The sequence below is a fragment of the Pteropus medius genome, unplaced genomic scaffold (genome assembly GCF_902729225.1).
Source record: "Pteropus medius unplaced genomic scaffold, Ma_sr-lr_union100, whole genome shotgun sequence".
NCBI lineage: Eukaryota > Metazoa > Chordata > Mammalia > Chiroptera > Pteropodidae > Pteropus > Pteropus medius.
The window spans coordinates 13,250,124-13,263,385 of NW_024342467.1; the positions used below are offsets into that span (position 1 = coordinate 13,250,124).

The 13,262-nt window shown below is 41.1% G+C and overlaps 1 long non-coding RNA gene across 3 annotated transcripts in view; it reads right to left on the minus strand.

Annotated features, from left to right (window-relative positions):
* Positions 1-13,262, minus strand: part of LOC120602363 (uncharacterized) — a 95,543-nt gene that overhangs the window by 66,345 nt on the left and 15,936 nt on the right. The window contains exon 4 of one of the 3 annotated variants that reach the window (XR_005652720.1): positions 2,137-3,269. The exons of 1 other annotated variant lie outside the window; for it this stretch is intronic. This is a non-coding gene — a long non-coding RNA (uncharacterized LOC120602363). Of the gene's footprint in view, positions 1-2,136; positions 3,270-6,715; positions 7,557-13,262 lie in introns of those variants that run through there. One more of the 3 variants, XR_005652719.1, reaches the window with a different exon arrangement.

Below are 13,262 nucleotides of genomic sequence, written 5' to 3' on the forward strand. Positions count from 1 at the left end.
ATGGCAGGATCTCAACCCCACCCTCTTCCCCACTTTGCTAATAATTAGGTCACCCTTTCGAGATCTGATATCCTGGGCCCAAGCCAACTCTGCCCCTAATTCTTCCCTGAAGGTGCCTGGAGCCAGAGTGCGAGACTGAGCCCTGTGGGTCCACAAATCTCTAAGTCCCAGCATCTCACCTGCCTCGCCAGACTGACCCAGACCACAGGAATGGCTGTTGCCTTCATGCTCCTTACTAGTTTCTTTTCTTCATTCAGACACATTTATCGAGCACCCACTGCACACCAGGCACTGAGTAACCAAAGTGAGAGAGTCCATGGAATTCCCTGGGGGTCTGCAGTTCTCCAAAAGAGTATTGGCTGTTGTTGTTGTTTTAATTTTCTGTTTTCATTTTGAAGATAATCTTTTTCAAAAAATTGATATTCTGCCATAATTCAGAGTTTATATTTATATTTGTAAATACATTCTCACCAGAAGGCCAAATGATATCATGTTGTTATGAACAATGAAGGGTCCAAAATAATTTGAATAATTTAAGTAGTTAGAATGCCAAGCGTTTTGGGATCCGAACTCAAAAAAACCTTGTAGCAATCAGAACCACATTCTCATTCTGTTCATAGACTCTATTTTGTACCTACCAGCTTGTAAAAGTTCATTTATTATGAATATAACAATAAATAAACAATAAAGAACTTTTCTGTTTCTCATTCTAGTAATAATAAAATTAGATATTCACTTAATGCAGATTTCCAGGATGTGGCAATGCTAACTTTACTTCTGAATGAACAAGACAGTTCCACAGAGTTATCAACTGGCATTTCATCAAAACTGGCATTTCAGGAATGCTCAAGGGCAGAGCTTTAATTAACTATGAGGTCTGATTATTCTGCACTAGCAAATAAGGCCATGCTAACAGGCATTCTCTGCGTTAGCATTGAACTCAGAAGCCAAAGTAAATCAGAACTGGACCTGAGACCACATCTTCCTACTGTTAAACCCAACATGACTGATTAGTTTCAAAACGACAGCATCATCTGTCACATTAAATTAATGTGGCTTACTTACACGATATGGGTTTTGCAGATGTGTTTGTGCTTCATTCATATACTTTTTATGATAATACAATAGCTCGTACTTGAGAGCTTACTACCTGCCAGGCACGGTGCTAAGCACTTTACATGGATTAGCTCATTTAATCTTCACAACTCTGCAAGATAAGTACTATTATCTGCATTTTACCAGTAAGTAAACTGAGGCACAGAGACATTAACTTGCCTAAGGTTACATCAAGTAAGTGGTGGCTCTAGGATTTGAACCCAAGCAGGTCTGGCTCCAGAAACTGTGTCCTTAACCACCACACTATGCTGTTTTATAATAATATCATTTTATATAGTATATGTATGTATATAAAGTGGGACTGGCATGACATGGAATATATATTCCATATATAAATATATATAAATGGAAATATGGAATTATGTAAATACTATGTGCAAAATTTTACATAACTTTGTATTTTTACATAGTTAAGTAGTTAAAATAAAAACCATTTAATTCCATATTCAGTTTGTGAGAATTTCTTTTCTTTTTTTAATTGAGGTTTAATTGGAATATCTTATTGGCTTCAGGTATACAACATAATGATTTAATAGTTGTGTAGATTGCAAAATGATCACTAAAATAAGTCTAGTTCATGTGGAATTTCTTTCCTGATTAAACAAACAAATAAAAAGGTCTGTAGTCTATTCAAGTATAAGCAATGCTGGTTTAGTGATTTCCGTTCTGGGTAACTGGCACTCAGCCTAAATCCCAGTGGTGACTTGTAGGAGGAGGGAGCCCTGATACCGGGCTTAGCTGTGCCACCCCCCACCCCCACCCCGTCTCCCATCTCCTGCTCGTCACGCTCCAGCACCATCTTCTCACTAGGGAGGTCCTGAACTCATCTCCTTTGATTTAGTGGAAGCCTCAACGGTATATGTCATTGCACCGCCGAAGTCTCCAGTTCACCAGGCCAGTACGACAAAAGTCAATTACGCTATTAAAACTGCATTTCAAGGGAGTCAGGAAGATGCAAGCAATGTTTTGCTGCAGGGCTGGTGAATTACCATCCTCCCTCTCTGTCATCACGGAAGATACGAAGGATAATTACAAGTTAATGAAACTGAATTTTGAATGTGACTTTGAAATTATGGAATTATAGAGCTGAAAGGGTCCTCAAAGTTGGATCGTTCGGTTGCGAGCCGTACCACTAGTTTACGAATGCAAGCGCTTTTATTAGCAGACATCACATCAGCCTTAAAAACTGACCCTCAGTAACCTTGATGCTCCTAGGTAGAGTCCTGTCCACTGTCTAGTCCCCAACTTCTTGAGTCATGAAAGGAGGTCACAGTAGCAGTCAAATGCCTTCCTGGCCCCTGGGTCACAGCTGTGGCATTGTGTCCTCGAAGTCCGTCCTCCCTGAGATCCCTACCTTCTTGATGGGAGCAGAAGAGGCAGCTTCCCCAACAGGCCAGTTTTGAAGTATGTTCCAGAAGCCATTGCTGCAGCCTGGAGCCTGCTTCTCTAGCCTTTCATTGATTTTTCATGTTCCTAATTCCATGCATCAAATTCCTCTTCTGCTTCATATACTCAGAGTGCTTCTTGTTTCCTGACAAGAACTCTGCCTGGTTCATGGAATGCTAACGACGACCCTATTAGGGAAATACTACTATCCCCTGTCCATAACCTGAGGAAACCGAGGCATGCGGAGGTTAACTAGCTTGCCCAAGGTCCTACTTAGAAAGTGGCAGAGCTGGGTTTCTAACGCAAACAATCTCCGCAGCTCATTCTCCAAAGGCTACACTGCCTCCTCAGGATGCTATTTTAACTGGCAGGACTCAGTGGTGCCTCACCAGACTTGAATTATTTTTCTGACCTGATATTATTCCACTCGTGATTAAAATTCCCAGAAGAGTCTGATTGGTACAGCTTGGGTCTCAGATCCCGCCCCTTCTCCACAGTGGGGTAGGGCAGGGAAAGGGACGGTGGTCAGACCAAAACAACAGGTGTCCACCGCAAGTACCAAAACCGATCTCGATCTGACCATTGCTCAAAAGCATCATGGAAAAAATGAACAAATGAAAAATGCCCAGACGTTAAGTGGAAACTTGCCTTTTTTCAGTCATTAAATATTCCCATATGGACCTTGAAGATAGCTCAGGAAGTGTGAAGACTTTTGTAAAACATCATAGGCATGGCCTCAAAGCTGCCAAGGAAAGAGGCCAGACATTCTGGAAGGAAAGAGAGAAGAGAGATGACAGTGAGGGGCGGATGACTGGGTGCCAGGGTCAGCCCGCCTCACACCCCCACCTGCCTCAGTGAGGACTTCTGGGAGGCTCTGGCTGAACCCCTGCAGAGCTTGGTGAGGGGCACTTCACACACTGTCATGGCAACTAACTAGACGGTGTCCTTGTGCTAGAACTGAAAAGGCTGAGAGATGCCCTGAAATAGTCCGTTTGAAAAACAAGAAACCCGATGCCCAAATTCCCAAATCAGCATGCATCTCTGGGCACTTGATGGGTTCTTCCATTTCCTGGAGATTTACAATTTGATTTCAGGAATAAGTTTCATGGTACACTTGAGTGATTCTCACACTTCTTATTTAACATTCTTGAATTTTGTTTAAAGATTTTTTTTTCCAGACTTTGAAAAATAAAAGGACCTCTTTCTCTCTCTCTTGCTCTGCCCCGTTCCCTCCCTCCTCCCTCCTCCCTCTCCCCTGTCCCCTTCAGTCTGTCTGTCTCTCTTATAAGAATATTATCTCAGGTAAGTCCCTTACTGTTCTATTTTTATAATCCCTTGCTCTCAAGACAAAAAGATAAATTCAGGTTTTTAAAACCCCAGACAGATACTCTTTGCTCCTTTTACTAAGATTTCTCCAAATTCTCTAGAATTTCTCCATTGATTGCTTTCCATTGCTATGCTCTGCCTTCTGTCAAAGATTGAATATGCGACTAAAAGTTGGTTACAAAAACGTGTCCCAAAATATCACATTTTCCCAAAACTCTGCCCTGTTCCCAGTTCAAACTTCATGTTTTTACTTTTTCCTACAGTGCAAGTAATCTCTCAGCTGTACATTCCTAAAACTTCAGTGATGGAGAGTTCACTCACCCTGAACTGACCACAGTAGGAAGGTCTCATCCTTTTCTGAAGACCTCCTTTCCCAGTGATCAGACCAAAGGACCCAGTGTGGAAAGGGGAAGAGGATTTATTCGAGTTGAGGCCTCTGCAGCAGTCAGCAAAGCAGTTTATCACTAACCAAAAGGACGGACGCTAGTATTTTATCTGCCAGAAATATATGAACCCCTGGGCATTCTTTCTTCTTTTAGAGTGTGACAAAAGAAGTTCAGGACAGTTGAGTCTTGCCTAATAGAAATGGTAATCCATGAGCAGAGATCCGTGCTGTTCACCATACTGGCTGGGAGAGAAAATGTACAGGGGAATGAAAGGAGGCAAAGATTGTTCTTGACAATGGTGACCAATCAGATTTCCAAGAGTCGAAGCTCTCTGGACATTCGGGGAGAATATCTAAAGCTTGCCTTAAGTTGCTAAACAATAATCTCCCTGCGACAAATAATTTTCATCAACCAAGATAACAGTAGGGCCTTCCCTCAAGATGTGAAATGATACATGAGCATCGGGACCAGTCATGCTGATATAAACTGTACCCGTGATGGCAGCCATTCATTGGGAAGCTCCAAAGCGGAATCCCTCCTCAGTGGGATTTGATACTCAGTTACGCCCAGCCTCGTCATGGCGGACACTCAATTCCTTTGCTTGGAGGTGCCAATAAGAAATCGTCCCTGAAGGGTGGTGGCGTATTGACTTTCTTAGTCGTGTGACCTTAAGTCTGGGCATTTCCCTTCTCCACATCAGATATCAAAAAGAAACAAGAAAATATATTTCCTCTTTCTATATCAGGATCTCAAAAGCAATTTCTTTTACCACCTGTTTTTATTTTGTAATAAAACGCACTGATGTCATTCCAAAATTAAGAAGACATTTGGAGAAAACCCATCACTCTAGCAAATTGCTCTACCAAAGCTATCTTATCAATTTATCACCCCCTTCTCTTTAATTTTACAAAGTTAAAGTCAGAGTATATATGTGATCCCTTCTTCTGCTCGTTTCACTTATCATTATGTCAGGCATTTGCCTGTTTCAAGATACATAATCATAATTTTAATAGAAGCATATGTCATCATATTGTTGGCCCTAACATAGTAAATCATTTCCCTGTTGCTCATCCAGGTTGGCAGAGTCCGTGTCAGCACAAGGCCAAAGAGGCTTCCATTTGCTACTTCGGTTGCAGCTGGGACCTGAAGAGCATTTGTGATCGAAGCGCTACATGACTCCCACAGGTGCAAGAGTGAGCCCAGCTCAGCGGGAATAAGCACCCACTGCAGAGGGCATCAGGGCTTGTGGAAAATTCTGGAAGCTGGAGCACCATCCGATCTTTGGGACTAGGGTAAGAGGAATGAGGTACTTGCCTCGGTGCAAAAACAAAAACCTCCATATAACAAATTTGACCCATACTTAGTTATGTTTAATATTGCTTGTCTTTCGCCTTTTAGTTACTCACATTTAAACCTTTAACACGAAAGTTTTTTCTTTTAAAATAACACATTTTTTTCTTTTAAGCCAGAATTTTCCTTTGCAGATACATACATACTTATACATGCATGTACCTGTTTATTGTTTGCACAAATGAGGACACACTTTATGTTGAACTTGCTATTTTCACTTGACCTCAGATCTCAGATTGATCCATCTTGGCATATATAATCTACTTCATTGTTTTTTAAAGAGCTGAATCGTCCTCCACTACATGAAAGTGCTATAATTTATTTAACCATTTCCCTCTTGAGGTACGCTTTCACAGTTTCTAGGGTTTTGTTTGGTTTTGTTTTACAAATAATGTTGTAACCATACCTTTTTGATAGATTCAAAGCAACCGGAAGTTTTCTGAGAAATCTTAAATTTAATGTAATTATTTTCAATAAAATAATTGGTCAGAGTTCAGAAAGGCATTTGATAAAACTTAACATTTGATTTCTGATTTTTAAAATTCCCAGTACAGAAAAAAATTTTTAATTTCATACTTAATAAAGAAATAAGACACTTTGCCATCAGAGTCAGGAAAAAGGCAAAGATGCCCATTCTCTCCGCTATTGTTTAGCATTGCTCTAGAATTACCAGCCAATGCAAAGAAAGAAACAGAGGTATAAAATTGGAAATAAGGAGGTAATATTATCGTTGTCTGCAATGATGTATTACATAACTGGAAAAACGCAAACAAAAAATCAACAGAAAAGCTATTAGAAACAATAAGAGCATTCGGTAAGATGACTCTCATATATTCTCGGTGGCTGGTAAACTGGCACAACTTCTGGGGGGATGGGGTGTAATTTGGACCATCTCTCAAAATTAAATGTGCACATGCCCACTGAATCTGGTAATTCCATTTCCGGAAATGTATCCTTCAAATATACTATCCATGGGCTCAGAGACTCATGGTCCAGGTATATTTTTATATATACATACATATGTATATACACATATTATACACACACACACACACACACACACACACACACGTTCATTAGATCATTTCTTATAATAGCAAAAAGCCTGGAAAAAAACTTGTTTTGTAAAAGGCTGTCTATACATGTGTGAGATGTTATATGCTATAAGCACAAAATATTTTTCAAAAATAGTCAAGAAATTGGTCTCAGTGAGCAACTCTCACAAATATGCTATAAGCACAAAATATTTTTCAAAAATAGTCAAGAAATTGGTCTCAGTGAGCAACTCTTACAAATAAACATAGAAAGGATGAAAAGGAGCTTTGGTTTTCATCACACGCCTTTGGTGCAGGTAGAATTCTCCACATGCCCCAAAACACACGCCTTTCAACGTGATTTACTTTTTGTACCATATGGAAGCCTTTTCTAATAGATCAGCTTATTTTCTAAAATCCTTGATTGAACCCTGAGACTGATATTTAGTTCGAATAGATGGATGGCCTTTGTTCAGTAAACAAAAGCCTATTCATTGATGAGAGAAGGAGGGAAACAACACCTTAGTTTTTTTGGTGTTTTTGTTGTCACTGTTGTGGTTATGCCTGTTATGTTTTAGTCTTGATAGCTTTGAAATGGTATGACTGTGTCTCTACTCATCAAGTGACTTTATAGATCGGTGCCTTCGAGTCCTGTGGCCAGGTACCAATTCACACCACCGAACATGATGAAACCTGCTGGCATGTAACCCAGGATGACCCAACTTTTCTGAGGGTCTTCAGGGACCCAGTCGAATGGAGTGCCACTGGCCTAAAGAGCTTGGTCCAGACCAGGCCAGCAGGAGGGAGAGAGGGAACCCTCATGGGGTGGCTCTCGCTGGCTCCTCCCTTCACAGTGACTAACACCAGTGACAACACGGTCCACTCCCAACCTCCTTCACCTCGGCGTTGTCCTCATCCGAGGCTCACTTCTAATGCATGGAGGGATGCTGGCGTAATTCTAGTGGGTGGGAGGATGTAAAGAAATAAGGACACATGGCATTAGCAACAGCTAATTCTATACTTAATGATGATAACATTGTTCCTTAAAATTACCCAACACTAAACTATTTTGATCAGCTCCCAAATTGTAGTCCATCATGAGGGGCCGGGCTGCTGCACCTGAATCCCTGGGGAACATCTTTAAATGGAACAACTCTCAACCCAGACCCCCAGAGATTCTGCTTCATTGAGTCTGGGGTGGGACCTGGGAATCTGTATTTTTAAAATGAAGGTAATTTCTGATGGGCAGCCAGGCTTAGCAAACACAGATGTAAATTATTCAGTTACACTCAAGTTACTGTGAACCGTATAACAGTCTAATAAATTTGGATGTGACCCTTCGGGGGGAAAAAGTCCCAGGAAAAGTTGCTATCATAAAAGAATCAAATTAATCTTCGAGAGTGAGTAAATTAATCCCAATAAACACATTCAAGTCACAGTATTAAGTAAAATTTTGTCTTCCTAATCAATAATGAAATAAGCAGAGGGAGGACACTTTAAAGCCAACAGGAGATATTATCATTCAAACACTAGCCTAGATCTGATAAATATTTTATAGACAATCAATATTATTTCATTCTACTTGAGAAATGTTCCTGTTTAGCAACATCAGGTTTCTGAATTGAATTGGAAGGGTACAGGGTTAGTTATAGTAATGTGAATTTCTCTTTCAAGGTGAGTATTAACATACATAACTAAAAACACCAGGTCACTGTCTCTCCTCAAGGTAAGCCACCTCACAGGGTCTTTTGGCCCTGGCTCTGAAGTGCAGATCTGTGAGCCACCCTTTGCAGACTAACAGTCCTGGGAAACACCCCTGGTCTCGAGAAAAGGCCAAGCCTATAGATGTCTGGTGCTGGCAGAACCTGTCCTGGTCCTCCTTAATTCCCTCCTGCAGAGAGCCTTGCAAAACCTCAGGTTCTTTTCACTCATCATCTTACAGAACCACAACAAAAACCGTCTGCTGACAGTCGGTGAGTTTATGTGTATACACGCATGGCCAGTGAACGTTTCTCAGGGGTTCCTTTTGCTATCCTCAATTGAATGAGATGTTTTGTAAAGGATAAAATCGAGCCAGCCTAGAAAGCCTTCAGGGTTTGACAAACTAAAGGAGAGATACTCTCAATACAAACAAAGCCTCTTGTGAAAATTCAGTGTTTTCGTGTCTCAGAAAGTCACAGGATAGAGCAGTCTAACTTCAGGTGAAAATGTACTAAAGAAACTGGTAGTCAGAGGTGACGCTGAGATTTTTCTTCTAAAATAAACAGTAATTTTAAAAGAACGTTTCACCTATTTCCCTGACCCCCTTCACTGCTGACAGTATTTTATTCCGTGTCAAGATAGAGTGACTCCTTCCAGTGGACTTATCCGTGATGCCACAACTAGCCTCTAGAGGTCGCACTGCATAAAAAGCTCTGGGCTGGGGTGGAGGAAAAGGGAAGGGGTTGGGAACCAAAGATCAAGCCCAGGTGAGGCGGGATAGTTAGCCTAGAAAGGACACCCCACCAGCAGCCCCCATCCTCCAGGATGTGGCCTGGAATTCTTCCTCAGTCCCTTACTCAGCCCTCTCCGTTTTGATTTCAAGCAGGAGACCCCAGCATGAGAAAGAAGCCAAGGCCGGGAGATAAGATAGATGGCCTTGAGCCGCCTCCTCCCCTCCAGATGGCTTGGGAAACAAGCTGAGACCAAGAGGCAGACCAGATAGCGTCAGGACACCCCCAATCCTAAGAAAACAAAAGCCCATAATCCAGCCAGGGCAGACTCTCTCTCTCTGAGCTGCAGGCACTTTTCTCTTACGCACGTACTTTCACTTTAATAAAACTTGTGCTTTCCTGCTTGTTGTTTGTCATGTCCTTGAATTCTTTCTTGCGACATAAGAACAGAACCTGGTCACCTGAGCTCTGGGGTAGGGGTCCCTCTTTGGATTCCCACCCTGTTGAGTCTCCAGCAATACCCAGACCCCAAGGTTAAGGCCATGAAATCCACTCTTTGAAGACAGTGTCCCCAGAAGAGAGAAAACTAAGGTACAGGAAATTTGAGAGCTGTGTGCTTTACTTCAAGACAAAAGAGGAAGGTAAAGACAACTGCACAGGGTGTGTCCCACCAAGGCCCCAAGCCCAGCCCCTCTGGAGCTGTGCTCACATTCGACGCCGACTGTCCAGGACTGGCTGAGAGCACTGTCGCTTGAAGTGAGTGTCCTTCCGTTTCGGAGTGGGAAGAGGTCACTAGGCAAAATGTTTAGAGAACAAGGTGAGGAGCCTCTGTCTCAGAATGGAGCCACAGTGGGTAGTGAGTGACACAGAGAGCCAGAAGCAGCCTTGGGATCCACCAACCAGAAAGGGGCTGGGACTGAGGGTTGCAAGCCCTGATCAGCACATTTGCACATAAGAGGAGAGAAGAAACCAGCCATGGGCGGGAACTGCTGGAATGAAGTGTCCCACTACCAACATCTTTATTATTACAATCTTGGCCCTCGCTTGTCTTAACCTTCCTTTGGTGTGTATGTATGTGTGTGTGTGATTGAGACAGATAGATACAAGCTGAAGTTCTTATATTTCTATATTTATAATACATAGGAATACATAAATGAATAAATTGGATACAAAGAATGCATGATTCTCTGAGAATTCATGTGCGAGAATTCATATTATATGAAAATTATATGAAAAGTCAGAGCCTTGGCTCTTTATGAATCAAGAAAAATTACTACAAGTTGGTCAATGCAAATGTATATTTCCCTTTCACATATACAGGTTTTCCCTGTGGTTATTAGAAGCAAAATATTCACCCAGACCTCCAAGAGTTTTATTTGAGATGAGATGACAAGACACACCCACGTCATAATTAAAGATCGATATAAGGCAGAATGGAATCGGAACCTAAATGGTGCAGATGTGGATGAAAATCACAAAGTAACGTAGAGAAGAAAAACATCAGTGGGATCTGGTTACTGCTACACAGGTTTCACAGAGAAGTGGAACTTTAGGTGAGCTCCAAAAATAGTTTGGTTAGATGTATGTGGGATGAAGGTGATGGAAGTTTATCTGAAAACTAACTGCAAAAGGACGGAGGGAAGGATGAGAGAGCTGTGTGCAAGACAAGGTAGATGTCTAACCGCGGCTCTCCATAATGCATGACGGTACCTAGGGGTATCCCTCAAATTACCTGCTCACTCTAGCATTTAACTTTCTTTCCTCCAAGCACTTCTTTTTATCGTTGAGTTTGGAGCGCCAAACTGAAGACAGTCCTAAACTCCTCTCTGACCAGCACCAACATCAAAAGGACTTCATTGTAATCAAGCTCATGTGAACGCTTTTTGTCGTTCATTTCTCGTCTGTTATTCCCAAGGAAATGGTCAGTGCATGGAGAATACTTTTTCACACTGACCGAAGATCAAGTTTCATTGAGCCACAAGACATGTTTGGGGGCCGCAGGTAGTCACTCTGCCTCTTTCTCCTGCCTTTCCCCTGGGAGAGGTGGGCAAGAAAAATCCTTTCAAAGCCTCTGGGAAGTGCAGAGTGCCCAGGCCCTTGCCCCTGACCTTAGGAAGAAATTTGGCATCTCCATGCCTCTTCCTTTGAAGTTCAGTATGCCCGGAATGACTCTCCCAGCCCGCCATGCCCATAACCTCCTATTCATCCTTCAAGTCCCAGCTCGGCAGTAGTGATAATAAAAATAATAATCATAAAGCATGTTTCCTTCTTCTATTCTGTGGTAGCTTACCATAATTTCCCTTTATAGCACTCATCAAAGTCCATAATAATATATTTGTGTGATTATTTTATGGGCATCTCTATAGCTCACTTGACTGAAAGCTACATGAGGGTACAGACCATCTGCTTTGCTCACACTGTATTATAGTCAATTACCAAGTCTGGCACATAGTAAGTACTCAATAGTATTAAGGAAATAAATTAACAGGTTTACATTCATTGAGTACTTCCAATGTGCCAGGCACTGGGCTAAGTGTTCCTGAAACGTGATCTGTTTTAAGCTTCCCAACAGTATTCTGAAGTAGGTATCATTATTACCTCTGTGGAATAGATAAGGAAGTTGAGGTTTAATGAGGTCTCCAGAATTTTTCAGAGTCATACAGCTAGTTAGTGGAGGCACTGGGGTTCAAAATGAGTTTATCAATCTCTAGAACTCAGCTCTCCACAGCAATACCATACACTTCCTATTTGAAATAGTTGGCCTCCCTGACTGAAACCTTCCTGGACACCTTCGTACTAGAATTAGTAGTTCCCTTCATCATTTTTTCTCATATTGCCTTAGCTATTCCTCTATTACCATATTTATCACATTGCATCACCAGGATTTAAATATGTGTCTGTGAGCTCCATCAGTGCATGGACCACACTTTAATCAACCAGCAGGCCAATTCTAACTACCTAGTCCATACCTAAGTACAGTTACAATACTGGTCAGTAAGTGCCTAATTAACCCAGCATCAGTGTCTCTCAATACATCACTGTCACTTCATGGTAAAGAAAACAGATGCCATTAATGGAGGTGGACTAATTAATCAAGTGAACAAATAGAGAAGTCAGAGGCAGACCAACCACATATGGACACCTGACATATGAGATAGGTAGCAATGGGAAAAGGATGGAGCCAGAACTCAGCTGGTTATCCACGTGAAAAGGAATGAAATTAGATCCCCATCACATGCCATACACAAATGTTGATTCTTAATAAAGACTTCCCTGTGGGGGAAAAGAAAAAAACTTCAAACATATAAAATGATGAGTAATTGCAATGTTAATGAGAGAAATAAAAATTAAGGCTGATAAGCTAATAATTTTAAAACCATTAAGTTGGTAAAAATTAAGAAATCTGACTTACTCAGTGCTGGCAAAGATGTGGATCACTAGGAGCTCTTACTACACTGCTGGGAGTTATATATATATATATATATCAGCTAACCATTTTAGAAAAAAGCCTGGCAATATCTCAAAAATTATGTTAGTTACACTACAGCATATTATATATACTCGAAGAAGTGAAGGCAGAGACCAAAACAAGTATTTGTACACCCATGTTCACAGCATCATTATTCACAAGAGCCAAAGATGGGAGCAATCTGAGTACTCATCAACAAATGAATGGTAAACAAAATGCAGTGTGTGTGTGTGTGTGTGTGTGTGTGTGTGTGTGTATACTGAATAGTATTTAGCTTTAAAAAGGAAGAAAATTCTGCTACATCCTACAACATGGATGAACTCTGAAAACATTATGCTAAGTGAAATAAGCCAGTCACAAAAGGACAAATATCGTATGATTCCACTTCTATGAGGTACCTAGAATAGTCAAAATCATGGAGACAGAAAGTAGAACAGAGGTTGCTAGAGACCAGGGGGATAAAGAAACTGGAGAGTTAGAGTTTAATGGATACAGAGTTTCAGTTTGGGAAGATGAAAAAGTTTTGGAGATGGATGGTGGTGACTGGTGCACAACCATGTGAATGTACTTAATGTCACAAAACTATACACTTAAAAATGGTTAAAATGGTAAATTTTGTTATGTATATTTTACCATAATTTTAAAAAAAGGAATGAGCAATGTATTTGCTAATTCTCCTGTCAATGGACATTTGAGATATTTCTAGTTTTGTTTGTTCATTTATTTGTTTATGTTGCCATTGCAGACAATGCTACTATGAATA